Source organism: Talpa europaea (assembly GCF_964194135.1).
Source record: "Talpa europaea genome assembly, chromosome: 3".
In the NCBI taxonomy this organism is placed as follows: Eukaryota; Metazoa; Chordata; class Mammalia; order Eulipotyphla; family Talpidae; genus Talpa; species Talpa europaea.
Window position 1 is genome coordinate 51,535,107 of NC_140069.1, and position 15,364 is coordinate 51,550,470.

The window sequence follows — 15,364 nt, forward strand, 5'->3', positions numbered from 1 at the left end:
TGCTTTCATATAGAAGAGAATCACAATCAACATCTCAACCACAGATCTTACAAAAATCTTCATATTTTGCTAGGACAAACTAATTAATCCAAGTAGTTCTTAGATATTACTACTAAAAATGTCCTTCCTATCACTAAATAACAACTTTTAGTGTACCAGTGACGTTCCCCTCTCTCCCTTTTGTCTTCCTCTTATTTTCTTAGGGACTAAAGAGAATTCTAGTTCTGCCTGTCACACTCTCTATCCTCTGCCTCCCTCCAAGAAGCAAGGTGGGTTTTCCTTATGACAGATAAGATCTTCTGCTGTAAGGAACTGGTAAGAAAGGGAAGGAAAGCAGAAAGGGAGCAAGGTATCCTTAGAGGAATGAGGGCTCTGTTGGATGTTCAGCAAAATTTGTAGGCAGCTGCATTTTGTAGACTAATAGAAAGTATTGGGGGGCCTCCCCAGTGGCGCAGCGGTTGAGTGCTGGGTTGTGAAGCTGCCCATGGCCTCTGCAGCGCCGGTTCGATCCCCGGCTGCTCCCCGGCCACTGGAGGAGGGTCCCACATGGCGAGCAGACCTCTCCTGCCGCCCGCTGCTCCCCTCAGCAGTGTACTTCGGTCCTTCTGCCTGCTCTGCTCCCCGCTCTGGCTCTGGTGAATTCTCTCACCCTCCCGCGCTTCTGACTGTACCCAGCGCTTGTATAAACAAACAAACAAACAAATAAATAAATAAAAACATGCCTCTATAAAAAAAATAATAAATAAAAAAAAAGAAAAAAAGAAAGTATTGGGTCACATTCTTTTAAATACATCATTATTTGAGTATGAACTATTTGGATCCTAGTTTCTACAGACATTAAATTTTGTACTGGACATTATAGCTTTGATATGTAGCACATTTAAACGCCCTTGCCATGTGCAGGAAATATGAACACTTAGGAATCCTGCCTTCCCAAGTTAGAACCCAGAAAATGTGGTTCCCCAATATCTTTTGCAGAATACAGGTACGTGAATTAGATTTCCCCAATAATAGTTCATTAGTGAGGATTGCTATTAAATAAGTATAAAGTTTGTTATTTAAGGTGAATAAGTTCTAGAGATCTGTTGTATGACATTGTACCTATAGTTAACAATACTGAATTATACACTTAAAATTTGGTTAGGGCTGGATCAAGAAGATGTGGTACATATACACCATGGAATATTACTCAGCATTCAAAAAAGATAAACACATGCAATTTGCAGCAACATGGATGGCGCTGGAAGGGATCATGCTCAGCGAAATAAGCCAAAAAGAAAAAGAAAAATACCGGATGGTCTCACTCATAGCAGGAATCTAGAAAACTTAAATAAGGGACCAGGAAAATGAATAACTATAAGAAAGTGAAAATCAAAATCAACAAAAAACTATGAAACAGAGACACTTTTGAGGGCGTGGGGGGCGGGAGGGGAGGGATTGGGATCAGAATGGGGGGGTTGCAATTGTATGGGGAATATAAAAATAAAATTTATTATTTAAAAAAAAAAATTTGGTTAGGGCGCAGCAACATAGGAGGATCCTGAACTAAACTCCTCTCATGCGTTTGCCAAACATACAGTTTATATGGAAAAATCAGTAACTAGCTAAGGTACTCGTACATATCAGGCAACCTCATCAGTGTGGGACGGAGAGACTGAGATACAGTCTTGCCACAAACCTCATCTCTCACACTGCAGCCCACAATTGGAAGGGAACTTAAAACCCTGAGCTTCTCACTGAGTGGCACAGTGTTTGAATCCCACATTCAATACCCTAGCTTATAAGAATCTACATGAGTCAAGCTTCCAAATCATCTAGCTTTGAAAGCCAATGAGACTTGCATACATAAGACCTAAAGGCTACAGCAAACTAAGAAATGACTCCTAAAGGAATCACACTCCCCAGGATATAAGCCAAATTCAACAATACATTAAAGGATCATGATTGGGCCTCCCCTGGTGGCGCAGCAGTTGAGCGCTGGGCTGCGAGTTTGGCCACAGCCTCTGCAGTGCTGGTTCGATCCCTGACCCCCGGCGAGGGTCCCACATGGCGTGACAGACCTCTCCTGCCATGCCCGCTGCTCCCCTCAGCAGTGTGTTTCGTTAGTCTGCCTGTTCTGTTCTCCACTCTGGTGAATTCTCTCACCCTCCCGCGCTTCTGACTGTACCTAGTGCTTGTATAAATAAATAAATAAATAAATAAATAAACAAATAAATAAATAAATAAATCTTTAAAAAAAGAAAAAAAAGGATCATGTTTCAGTGGGATTTATTCCACAGATGCAAAGTCAATCAATGAATATACCACATTAATGAAATGAAGAATAAAAATATCATCTCAATAATGCAATAAATTCAGAAAAAGCAATTGACAAAATTGAACATCCATTATGATTTAAAAAACTCTCAACAAAGTTTGTATTAAGGAAATAAACCTCATCATAATTAAGGCCATATACAACATATGGCATGTGTAACATTTCCACAGCTAACACACAATGAAAACCTGAAAACTTTTCCTCAAGATCAGGAAAGGGGCTTCCCTTGTGGTGCAAGGGATTAAGTCTCACCAATATGAAGCTAGCAGCAGCCACAGCAGCACGACTTTGATCCCTGGCCAGGGAGCCAACCCACGTGAAAAAGAACTTATCTTTTTTTATAGCTAAGTAGTATTCCATTGTGTATATATATATATACACAACATCCTCCTAATCTACTCACCTGTCCTTGGGCACTTAGGCTGTTTCCCTAACTTGGCTATTATGAAGAGTGCTGCAATGAACACAGGAGGACATATATCCCTTCAAATTAGTACTTTTACTAAATTGAAATTGATGGATCATATTGTAGATCTATTTTTAATATTTTGAGACACCTTGACAATATTTCATAGGGTCTCAATCAGTCAACAGTCTCACCAACAATGTATAATGATTCCATTTTCTCTACATCCTTGCCAATGTTTGTTTCTTCCAGTTTTTTGATATGGGCCATTCACACAGGTGTGAGGTAGTATTGTTTTGATTTGCATTTTCATAATGATTAGCATTTTTCCATGCAACTGTTGTCATCTATGTATCTTCTTTGGAAAAGTGTCTATTTAACTATTCTGCTCATTTTTTTAAAAGATTTTTATTTATTTATGCATACAAGAACTGGGGTGTAAGCCAGAGGTGCTGGGGGTAAGGATTCACCAGAGAGAGCGGGGAGTAGAACAGGCAGATCTATTGAAATACATTGCTGAGGGGAGCAGCGGGCAAACAGGAAAAATCTGTTGCGCCATGTGGGTTGCTCCCTGGCAGGCTGGGGATTGAACTCATGCTGCAGTGGCTGGCAATAGCTTGATAGTGCTGTCTTTAACCCCTGCGCCACCAGGGAGACCCTACTCTGCTCATTTTTTAATTGTATTATCTTGTTGTTGACTTCTTTGTAGACCGTTGATATCCATTTTTCTCTGTGCAGCAGCTTTTTAGTTTGATGTAGTCCAAATTATTTATGCCCTTAAATCTTTTGATTCTCTTGACGTTGGAGACAAACCACAAAGACATCACTAAAGTCTGTATCATAGTGATCTGTCTTTGTTTTTTCTGTTTTTTATGTTTCCCTATGTTAAGCCAATTTTGAATTAAGTTCTGTGTATATTGTGAGATCATTCTTTTGCCTTAGCTGTGCAATTTTCCTAACATTTATTGAAGGCTTTCCTTTTTCCAATATATATCTAGGTTTCTTTATCTCCTCTAGGAGTAAAGGAAACACTAGCACAAAAATATACACACACTTCCATGTTTATTGCAGCATTATTTACAATAGCCAAGACATGAAAGCAAGCTAAGTGTCTACTGATGAATAAAACACTGCAATATATTAATATGTATACACATATACTTTATTCAACAGAGTATTATACAGCCATATAAAATAAAGAAATCTTGTAATTTGCAGTATCATGAATGAAACTTGAGGTTATTATGCTAAGTGAAATAACTCATAGAAAGAAACATCACATGATCTCATATTAAAAAATAACTAAACTCAGACACAGAGAATAGAATAGTGGTTGCCAGAGGCAGGGATGTGAGGGTGGGCAAAATGGTTGATGGTGGTCAAAAAGTACAAGCTCCCAGATATAAAATATGTCCTAGAGATATACAACATGGTGACTAAAGTTAATAAACTCTATCATATAGTTTAAATTTGCTAATAATTCATCACAGAAAAAAATGCAACTATGTATAGTCATGCATGTTAACTAGATTTGTTGTGGTGATCACTTTATACCGTATCAGACATTGAATCATCCTGTATGTCTGAAACAAATTTAATGTTAGATAAAATTCAATTTTATCTAAAAAATAAACTTGTGTAAAGCATAGATCTCATATCACACAGTCTTACTACATTAATATAAATATGAAGTTTTCTTACTACATTAATATAAATATGAAGTTTCAGGCCTCCCTATTGGCACAGGGGTTAAAGAGCACAATATCAAGCTACTGTCAGCCACTACAGCACCAGTTCAATCCCCCTCCAGCCAGGGAGCAGCCCACATGGTGCTGCAGACCTCTTCTGTCTCACCCACTGCTCCCCTCAGCAGTGTATTTCAGTAGATCTGCCTGTTCTGCTCCCCACTCTGTCTCTGGGGACTCTTCTCACCCCCTGCATCTCTCGCTTACACCCAGGTTCTTGTATACTAAATACATAAATCTTTATTAAAAAAATAAAATAAATATGAAGTTTTAAGAAATGAACATTATTTACACATCATACATCTGACAACAGGTTAATACCCAAGGTCTACAGAGAACTCAGACAACTCAACAAAAACAACCCATTCAAAAAAATAATGAGGAGTTAAATAGACATTTCTCCAAAGACATACAGATGGCCTACAGGCACACGAACAAATGCTCAATATCACTTATCATTAGGGAAATGCAAATCAAAACCACAATAAGTTACTATTTCACTGCTGTGAGGATGGCCCATAATAAAAAAAAAAATGGAAACAAATGTTTGTGAGAGTGTGGAGAAAATGGAACCCTGTACACTGTTGGTGGGACTGTAGATTTATGTACAGCCCCTATGAAAGAACATGGAAGTTTCTTAAAATGTTAAAAACAGATCTACCATATGATCTAGCAATACCATTCCTCAGTATTTATCCAGATAATTCAAAAACACCAATTCAATGGAATATGCACTCCTATATTCATTGCAGCACTATTTACAATAGCCAAGTTATGGAAACAAAGATATATGGTGGGTTAAAATGATATGCTATCATTACCGTATTACATTACTCAGCTATTTTTTAAAAATTACAAAAATTTGCAAAAAATCCTTATATTTACAACAATATGGATGGGATGGGATTGGAAGGAATTACGCTAAGTAGAGTAAGTCAGAAAGAGAAAGACAAGTCCTGGATGATTTCAGTCATCTATGGAAGATAGAGACACAAAACAAAGGAACTGACAAAACTAAGCCAAAACAAGCCTTAGAAATAGGACTGCAGAATAGAGGCTACTCTAGAAAAGTAACAGTGGTGGGGGTGGGAACAAAGTAGGGAGGCAAACAGCTATGGTAAAGGACTTGAGTGCTTTGTGGTGGGTGTAGTGTGGTAACATAGATCTGAGGAAGTGTGAGTCTATTCCCCTACATCATTTACAGTGTTGTAAATGATTACCTCAATAACCAATGTTACCTCAATTAAAAAAAATTATAAATTAAACATACATATCCTGGGTGGGAGAGCCTTAGTGGGTTAAAGAATGAGGGCTCAGTTTTCTATAATTTATATTTATCTCAGATGTTATTTGCTTTATAATGTTACTTGTAGATTTTAATCTTTGTTTTTAGTTCAAAGTAAGGCTTTGTTTCCAAAATATTAATGACAAAAGTAGACTGTGGAATAAAGTGTTTTCAAAATTCCAAATGTAACTGCTCTTGTAAAAAGATTACAAGAGGCACGTTCAACTTCATATTTAAAAAAGGAGAGATTCAGAATAGTGGTCTGGGTTTGTAAGTCATACTCCAGAGAAATCTCCTTGAGTTTTCATCTGTAAAATGGAGATAACAAGACCTGTACTACATGAATAGCATAATGATTAAAAAAAGTAACACATGAAAAATACCAGCAAAGGACTTGCGCTCCACATCATCCATTCCAAATAGTTTTTTCCAAATTTTACAAACATATGAGAACACAGTGTAAGGGCTGCAGAAAAAATCAATTTACTTGGGAGGGAGGGATAGTAATTTAATTAAAACACACTCATTATGGGTACGTTTTAGTTATTGGGATTCCACCTCGATCTGCTTTTCTCACACTCAAGCCACTGCACATCTTGTTTAACTAAAGTTTTTTTTTCCTGTAGCACACTATTGACAGAGTCAACGTAATAAAAGTTTCACAAAGCAATTTAACAGGCAAAATTAAATCAAAACAAACCCTAGAAATGTGACTGTACAATTGAGTCCATCAAAGGAGAAAGATGGGGTGTGGAGCGAAAGGGGGAGGAGCACAATTGACTATGTTGGGTGTAGAGTGGTAAGATACATTTGAAGTCTGTGAATCTATACCCCATAAAATGTATACATTGGGGCCTTCCCGGTGGCACAGCGAGTTGAGTGCAGCACTGTGACGCTGTCCACAGCCTCTGCAGAGCCAGCTCCATCCCTGGCCGGCCAGGGAGAAATCCACATGGTGCGGCAGACCTCTCCTGCCTCGCCCGCTGCTCCCCTCAGCAGTATCTTTGGTCATTCTGCCTGTTCTGTTCCCCACTATCTCTGGTGAATTCTCTCACCTGCTCCTCTGACTGTATCCCAGTTCTTGTATAAATAAATAAATATTTAAATAAATAACACCAAAAAATCTATACATTGTTGTAAACCAATGCTACCACAATAAAAAAAAATTTGTAAAAAAAAAAGAAAAGAATTGTTTCAATAAATATCTCATTTAAAATTTAAAAATCTTTTAATATAGGTTTTAATGGGCGGAAATATCCCAATGTGGTGCTCTGGAATTTTTATTATTGTTAATATCAAGGTAACATTGGTTTACAAAACTATTTGTGTTTTAGAATTAGAGGAGCTACCCTCAGGTGTTTTTTGTTTTTGTTTTTTTTTAAAGATTTACCCATTTATGCCTACAAGAGCTGGGGTACAGGGCAGAGATGCAGACGTGAGAGGATTCACCAGAGACAGATGGAGAACAGAACATTTGGATTGATTAAAATGCACTGCTGAGGGGAGCAGTGGGCGAGACAGGAGAGGTCTGCTGCACCATGTGTGTTTCCCCCTGGCTTGCCAGGGATCAAACTTGTGCTGCTGAGGCTGCAGATTGCTTCATAGTGCGGTGCTTGACCCCTTGCACTAGCAGGGAGGCCCATCCCCCTCAGGTGTTGTTGCCACACCACACCCACCACCCAAACACCCATAGTCCACCACCATAGCTCACTGAGTACCCTCTCACTGTTCTCACATCTCTTCCCCCCTCCTATACCCCCAATTCTACAGTCAGTTCTCTATGGTTAGTTCTTAATTTGGCTTTATCTGACCCTTCGGTTTCTAGAAATTCCATATAATGGTGAACCCATCCAGTATTTGTCTTTCTGTCCTTTTCCTCTGGGGCAAGGCACAGCTCATCCTAGTTGGCAGTTGTTTGTTATTCCCATTTTTTCAGTGCCAGTCAGGAGCCATGTAGTTTACCACTCCACTGACTGTTGGGCTTGTGCTCACACCCTCCATTACCCAGAACTTCACTCAACATGACATTTCTGGACCTGAACCATGTTCATGTTTTGAAGTCCACAAATAGGAAGAAGGACATCATCTCCCCTATGCTGGCAGTATGCTGCACAGACATGCCTGGATGGAATTCCAAATTTTCTAACTCGTTTATGTTTTTGCACACATAGCAACAGACACACAAGCTTGCATATTCTTAACCTTTAAGCTTTTCCTTCTGTATTTACCTGCTTTTGGAGGAACTGACCACAAACTGTCTAAACTAAATTATATTGCCATGTAGTAGATACAGATGGTATTTAGAAATCTTAAGGATTGCTTTGTTTTTTTCCTCAGACACACAAAAGGAGCCAAGATGTGTAACATATTACTTTTTTTCCTGTCTTATTCTCAACATAGGAGTTTGAGCAGCTGCTAGCTCAGCAGATATCTAACCTCGGTAACTATTCTTAAACATGAAAAAAAGAAAGGTGGGCCTCCCCGGTGGTGCAGTGGTTGAGTGCTGGACTGCGAAGCTGCCCGCAACCTCTGCAGCGCTGGTTCGATCCCCGGCCACCAGGTGAGGGTCCCACATGGTGCGCAGACCTCTCCGGCCGCCCGCTGCTCCCCTCAGTGGTGTACTTCGTCAGTCTGCCTGCTCTGCTCTCCACTCTGACTCTGGTGAATTCTCTCACCCTCCCGTGCTTCCGACTGTGCCCAGTGCTTGTATCAATAAATAAATATTAAAAAAAAAAAGATTTAAAAAAAAAAAGAAAGAAAAAAAGAAAGGTCTTCAGGAACCTTCATTTATCAACGACCCGTGCTCCAAGCATTTGTACTCAAACAATTTCCACACCGGATCTTATAACAATCATACTTGAAAAGTGGTTTAAATTTTTAAGGTACATTATACTTGTGGTGATCTGGGAATTTAGATAGTAACATAAAAATGCTGCCCACATAATAAGCATCATTGATTCATTACTTGTTGATTGATGATCTGCTGTATGATCATGAGTAAAATTTGAGGCATGGAATAGTTGTGATTTAACTTGGTTTCTTGCCCAATTAGAGGCAACCCTGATAATATAAACCAAGCCCTGAAATATTTAAACATACAAAGGTAATATAATATAGTAAACCACATTTTCCCATCATCCATTTTCAGTAATTATCAATATTTGATTTTACCAAACGTATTTCATCTTTCCTCTTCCAACTTTCTTCTTGATGCAGTATTTTGAAGCAAATTCTAGACATATTAAATCATATATAAATACTTCAGTATATCTCTCTAATAAGGTCATTCTTAGAGTTTACATTTATTTGTGGTAGATCAACAAACAATGATCTAAGGGCTCAATAATACAGCAAAATATTATCATTCCCTTCTTTCATTTCCTCCCTATGTATTTCTGAGTCAAAAGAAATACAAATCAATTTTAATAGACTGATAGGATAAAAAAAATCAATAATTTTGATATATATTTTAATATGTTCCAATTTATGAATAGCACAAGCAAGTTCCTCTTCTATCTTCCCCCAAGAAATTCCTGCCCTTGGGAAGAGTCATGGTGAAAGTTCCATTCTGGCATTCCAAAAATCCTGAGGTTCTAAGAAAATGGAGTGTATATATAATTTGCTATGGAATTTGTGGCGGTATTTTATAAAATAAATAAAATTCCTGAGTGCCTCACCTTGTCAAATATTTATTTGGTTTATAATTTAAGAAGAGGTTATCTGATATTACTTCATGGATTTATCAGAATTTTAGCTGTACGCTGATTTTAGTATAGAATTTTAATTTCACATTTGTTCAAGATCAAGGCAAACAATTTATCTACTGAATGACCATAAAAGTCTAGAAACTTAAGCAATTATATATAATAAATAGCTTGTTGATATTTCATGATAATACATGTGTTTAATGTATTGTTGCTCATCAGTGATGCATAGTTTAGTATGCTGGGCAGAATGGCAATGAACAAGATACATTAATACTGAATTTCTAGCAGTGTTTGCACATCCATATGTGTCACCTCGGATCACTAGTTCTCAGATGCGATCCCGGGAAATCAGCAAGATCAGGAACACCTGGAAATGTTAAAAATGCAAATTTCCGGGGCCTCACCCCAGACCTACTGAATCAGAAACACTTGTCAATAGTCTGTTTTAACAAGCTCTGCGGGTATTCTGACACAAGCTAAAGTTTAAGAACCACAGGTTCAATTATTTGTGACTCTGATTTTCACAGAAGGAAAAAAAAAAATCTGTCCTTTCAGGGTACCGAAAGCACGGGGTCGCCAGATTTAGCACATAAATATATAGAACGCCAGTTAAATTTTAATTTCAGGTTAAAAAGTAAGTTTTTAGTATGATTATGTCCCTATCAGGTAAGTCCCTGACAAACAGGTCCCACTTGTATATACGTTGTATGAGTATCACATACAAACTTACACCAAAAATTTGTTACTTAGGTGATATTCAAACCGAACCTTTCATCTTGGATCCTGAGTTTTTCCAGATATCTCTAGCCCATCCCCAATGGTGTTCTGATCTGGCTAACACTAGGCATCTTCCACAGGACAGTGTCATCCAATCTAGTTTTATTTTATTTTTTTAAATAAATTTTATTTTTATATTCCCCATGCAATTGCAACCCCCTTATTTTGACCCCAATTCCTCCCCTCCCCATCCAATCTAGTTTTAGAACTGACCCTAACACTTTCTCACCACTCTGGAATCATGTGATGGTTAGTCTTAAAAAGCCACCTTCCCTTGCCTGTCAAGTGTATACACTAATTGGTGGTCACTTAACATGTTAAAACATGGCAAAGAGTCATCTACAGTTCCAAACTTTGTGGACACGCTGGAGGTAAACTTAACACTATATAGATGTCAATTAAAGGCAGACATTAAAGAAATAAGTACCAAATCTCATCTAGCTAAATTAATGAAATATGAAACAATTCTGTTCTCTCTTCAAAGAGCATGGCTTCATGCAAGGTTATGGATTTCTAATAACTAGATAAAATGTTTTTATATTCCTTTGCAGAGCAGCATATTGATGCTGAGTCCTTTCTTATAAGTGTCCCTAGTTAAGTGAGAAAACTGAAACCAAGCAATTTTGAAGTTAATTTTTATATAATTTTTCTCATTTTCAACCTTCACCTTGTTCTCTTTAACAAAACCAAAAGCAGACATTTTAAATACCATCTCAAAATTGTGATTTTGATAAACACATACCCCAACCCAATCAAGATAAAGAACATTTTCTTCATTCTAGAAAAGACCTTCAGGTCCCTTTCAATTAATTTTAATTAATCCCCCCTTCAGAGGCAACCACAGTTCTGATTTTTACCTCCAGATTAGTTGTTTGTTGTAGAACTTCATGTAAGTAGAATTGCTTTCACTTGCACATTTTCAAAACATGTTGGTATACAGCAGGGAATTTATAATGTATTGTTATATCATTCCTCAAAAATTACCTGTAAGTCCTAAAGAGAGTGCCCTACCCCTCAGCCCTAAGAAGATAGGAGGGTATTTGCCCTTTATCTGATCTGAAGGAAACTTACGAACTGGAAGTGACAAGAAGGGACAGGAAAGAAGGGCATTAGGTCAGAGATTCCTGGACTGCATCCTGAGATGGGCACTTTAGTCAGGGAGATTGTCAAGTCAGGGAATTCAGGAAAAGGTGGCTGAGGAACACAAGAGCACACAGGAGCTGTGCCAGCTGGAGAACAACTCCCATACCTCAGCAGGTTCCGAAGACCTGGCAGTGTGCTGCAGATCTCTGTAGCACCCCAGGACCTTTAGGGTGGTGGGAAGGAGCTCCTATTATCTGTATTTTGGGGGCAAACTAGACCATGGCAATACATACTAAAGCAAGGGCAAAGAGTTAGGCACCCCTATTCCAACTAATGAAAGTGAATATTCAATTTATTTGATATTTTTCAAAGTACCCACTGGAAATGCGTCTAATTAGAGTTTTAAAAATCTACTGCCTGGACAAACATAAAATTTTAAATGCCAGAGCATGAAATCTATTGTTATCCTCTATGAAAAAAAAAAAGTTCTATGATGTTCCATTCTACTCCCATTTCTGGGGGATTCAGAGATGAAAGAACATATAAACCCAAACAGACATATTATTAATATGGCTAATTTATATAGGTATATGCAAATGTTAGTATTTAAGACAGATGTAGAAAAATACCAAAAATATGCTTTAAATGAACCCCAAATTGATTCACGCTCATCACAAATCTTCTAGTTGTTCTCAGACTTCCAGAATCCAAAGCAAACTTACCTGTAGATCTGACAATGAAGATTCCAGAGTTGCTCCCTCTTTCTGGATGTATCCATCAAGTCACAAGGACTTTCAGGTCACAAGAGTCCTATCAGCTCACAAGGTCTCTCACCTATTTCATGTCTAAAGAGAAACCTGGCAGTACTACCAAAGGTGACATAAAAGCCTTCCTGTTTCTCTGCCTTCAGAGGTATAGTCTTTTGAAGCAGGTTCTGACAGAATTTGAGAAGCAAAACCCTTATTAAGGATCAACACCTGTGAAGGGAAGCGAGCCAAAGCATGATGGGACTGAGGAAGCAATTGAACTGCCATAAAGACCTAACAATTGTAGCGGGGAACTCTGGGCTATTGCTCCTGAGAAGTCCCCCACAAGCCAGATGACCACATCTCTATATCTCTATCTCACTCAGTCACCAGATGCAGGCGGATGTGACATTGGGCATCAGGACTTCAGAGAACAAGGACGCAGGAAGAAGCCACCAGGTATAGGCTATCTGTTGACTGTGTGACCTTCAGCAGGATGCCAAATCCTTCCTTGAAGGGAGGGTAAGTACCTAGCACAGCTGTTCTCTTCCAACTCATCATGAACCACAGGAATTTCTCTCGTTCTCTCAAAGCATCGTGCTCACTCATATTTTGGCATGAGTCCATGTGTTTGAAACACTTTACCCACCTGTACCTGGCCGACTCCTTGCCATTCTTCAGGTGGTGTCTAGAGGGTGAGGGCCTTCCCTCACCCTTTAGAATTCTCATCCTCATTTGTAGTTTAATGTCTTTCTGTCCTGCTTAAATACCCTGTGTCTTCGTTATTGAGTAAAGTGCCAAGCACTCAGTAAATATTCAATGTATATTCGATGAATGGATTCATTAACTTTCTATACCCCGTATTCTAGTTTGGGTTTCCCCCAGAAGCAAACCGAAATATTGGAGTCCAGCATGGGAAAGCAGGTGTAGTGGCAGGAAGGCACAGAGCAGGTTCTCTTTCTATGGATCCAGGCAGATGGGTAAAGGAGAGGCCTGGAGCCCTCAGTGGCTTTTTCAGGCTTTTAATGATCTTTCTAAGCCTTTCGTAGTGAGGCAAGCCTGCAGGCTAGCAAGGCAAGGAGGCCAGAGGACCTGGAGGCTGACAGGCATCCAGCCCCCAGCAAATCTTTACTGTCTGGACTCCTTGGCATTGTCTTGTGGTCTAGTCCTCTCATGCCGTTCTGCCTCTCTCTGACACACTCTCCTGCACAGACCTCTGCTGCATCTTATAAGCTCAGCCTCCAGGCTCAGGTATGCCCACTTACACATGCCCACCCCACACTCCAGGTGTCTGCCATCAGTCATGCATACCTCAAACCCACACTCCAAAGCACCTCCTGCACTCAAGGCTGCATGTGATACCACAGAGGCCAAAGGCACAAAAGCCTGAGCAATCTTCATTCACCCGACAGTATGGAAGTGTGACAAATTTTCATGCTCATCACAAATCTTCACTATTTGTTCTCGCTGCTTGCAACCAGTCTAGTCCTACTGGGGAAACCTAAGAGCCAGTTATTGGACATGTGTCTTGACATATTCCTTCCAAAAGTGAGAGACCACATGTATGTTTTCACTTGTAAGAAATATTCCAAATAGTACAGAAAGTAGATTAGTGGTTTCTAGGGATGGAAGAGGGGAAGAATGGGAGTAACTACTAATAGGTATCGGCTTCTTTGGAGGAGGGAAAGGAATATTCTGGAAGTAGTGGTGATAGTTATATAACATTGCAAATATACTAAAAGCCACTGAATTTTATACTCTAATCTGAATGTTATGTTATGTGAGTTACGTCTCAATAAAATTACAATAAAGAAATGGAAAGGTTGGAATATTTATACACTAGCTCCACTCAGAATTAAGGGCTGCTGAGGGATGAGATGTTCATTTCCATAGCATTTCCAGCTTGTCTGAGCATAGGCAGAAGAGACTCCAAGACCACAGCAAACTTCCAGGAGAGAGATAGAAAGCAGCAATTTGCAGCTTTGAGGCAGGATGAACTGAAATGGGAGGGTGAGGGGGTGTGGGTAGGGCATAAATAGGATCTGCTGCACTTGGTGAGAGTTGGACCCAGTAAAACTGCTAGCATGTTCAAAAAAGAGGACTGTGGAGAAAAGACTTCAGCTCCAAGAACTTATTTTTCTAGACGTACTCTACAATATACCAATATGTGAATGACATGTTTAAAACGTCCAATTATCTCATCTGTAACCACAAATCAAGTAAAGTTGTGAAAGGAGGGAAAAACCCTACTTTCTTTTTTTTAGAATTTAGGTTTATTTATTTATTTTTATTTAAATTTTATTTTTATATTCCCCATACAATTACAGCCCCCTTATTTTGACCCCAATCCCTCCTTTCCCCACCCCCCCACCCCCATAATGTGTCTCTGGTTCATAGTTTTTTGTTGATTTTGATATTTCTTTCTTATAGTTATTCTTTTTCCTGATCCCTTATTTAGGTTTTCTAAATTCCTGCTATGAGTGAGACCATCCGGTATTTTTCTTTTTCTTTCTGGCTTATTTCACTGAGCATGATCCCTTCCAGCGCCATCCATGTTGCTGCAAATTGCATGTGTTTATCTTTTTTGAATGCTGAGTAATATTCTGTGGGGTATATGTACCACATCTTCTTGATCCAGTCATCTATTTTTGGGCATTTGGGTTGTTTCCAAAGCTTAGCTATTGTAAATAGTGCTGCTATAAACACCCAGGTGCTCTTTGGAATTGATGTTTCTGTGTCCTTTGGGTAAATACCTAGGAGTGGAATTGCTGGATCATATGGAAGCTCTATGTTTAGTAGGTCCAGAAATCTCCATACAGCTCTCCATAGTGGTTGGACCAGTTTGCACTCCCACCAACAGTGCAGGAGAGTTCCTTTTTCTCCACAACCTCGCCAACATCTGTTGTTGCTAGTTTTTTTAATATGTGCCATTCTCACTGGTGTGAGATGGTATCTCATGGTAGTTTTGATTTGCATTTCCCTGATTACAAGTGATGTTGAACATTTTTTCATATGCCTGTTGGCCATTTGCATTTCCTCTTCAGAGAAGTTTCTTTTTAGCTCTTCTGCCCATTTTTTGACTGGATTATTTTGTTTTTGTTGAGTCTCATCAGCTCATTGTAGATTTTTGTGATCAGTCCTTTATCATTAGTGTTGTGTACAAAAATGTTCTTCCAGTCGGTGGGAAAAAACCCTACTTTCAAAGAAAAGTAAAATTGTGAATACTGACCACACATACACACATATGTCTATATTCTAACCCTCAGAACTTGTGAGTATTCTAAGGCAAAAGGGACTT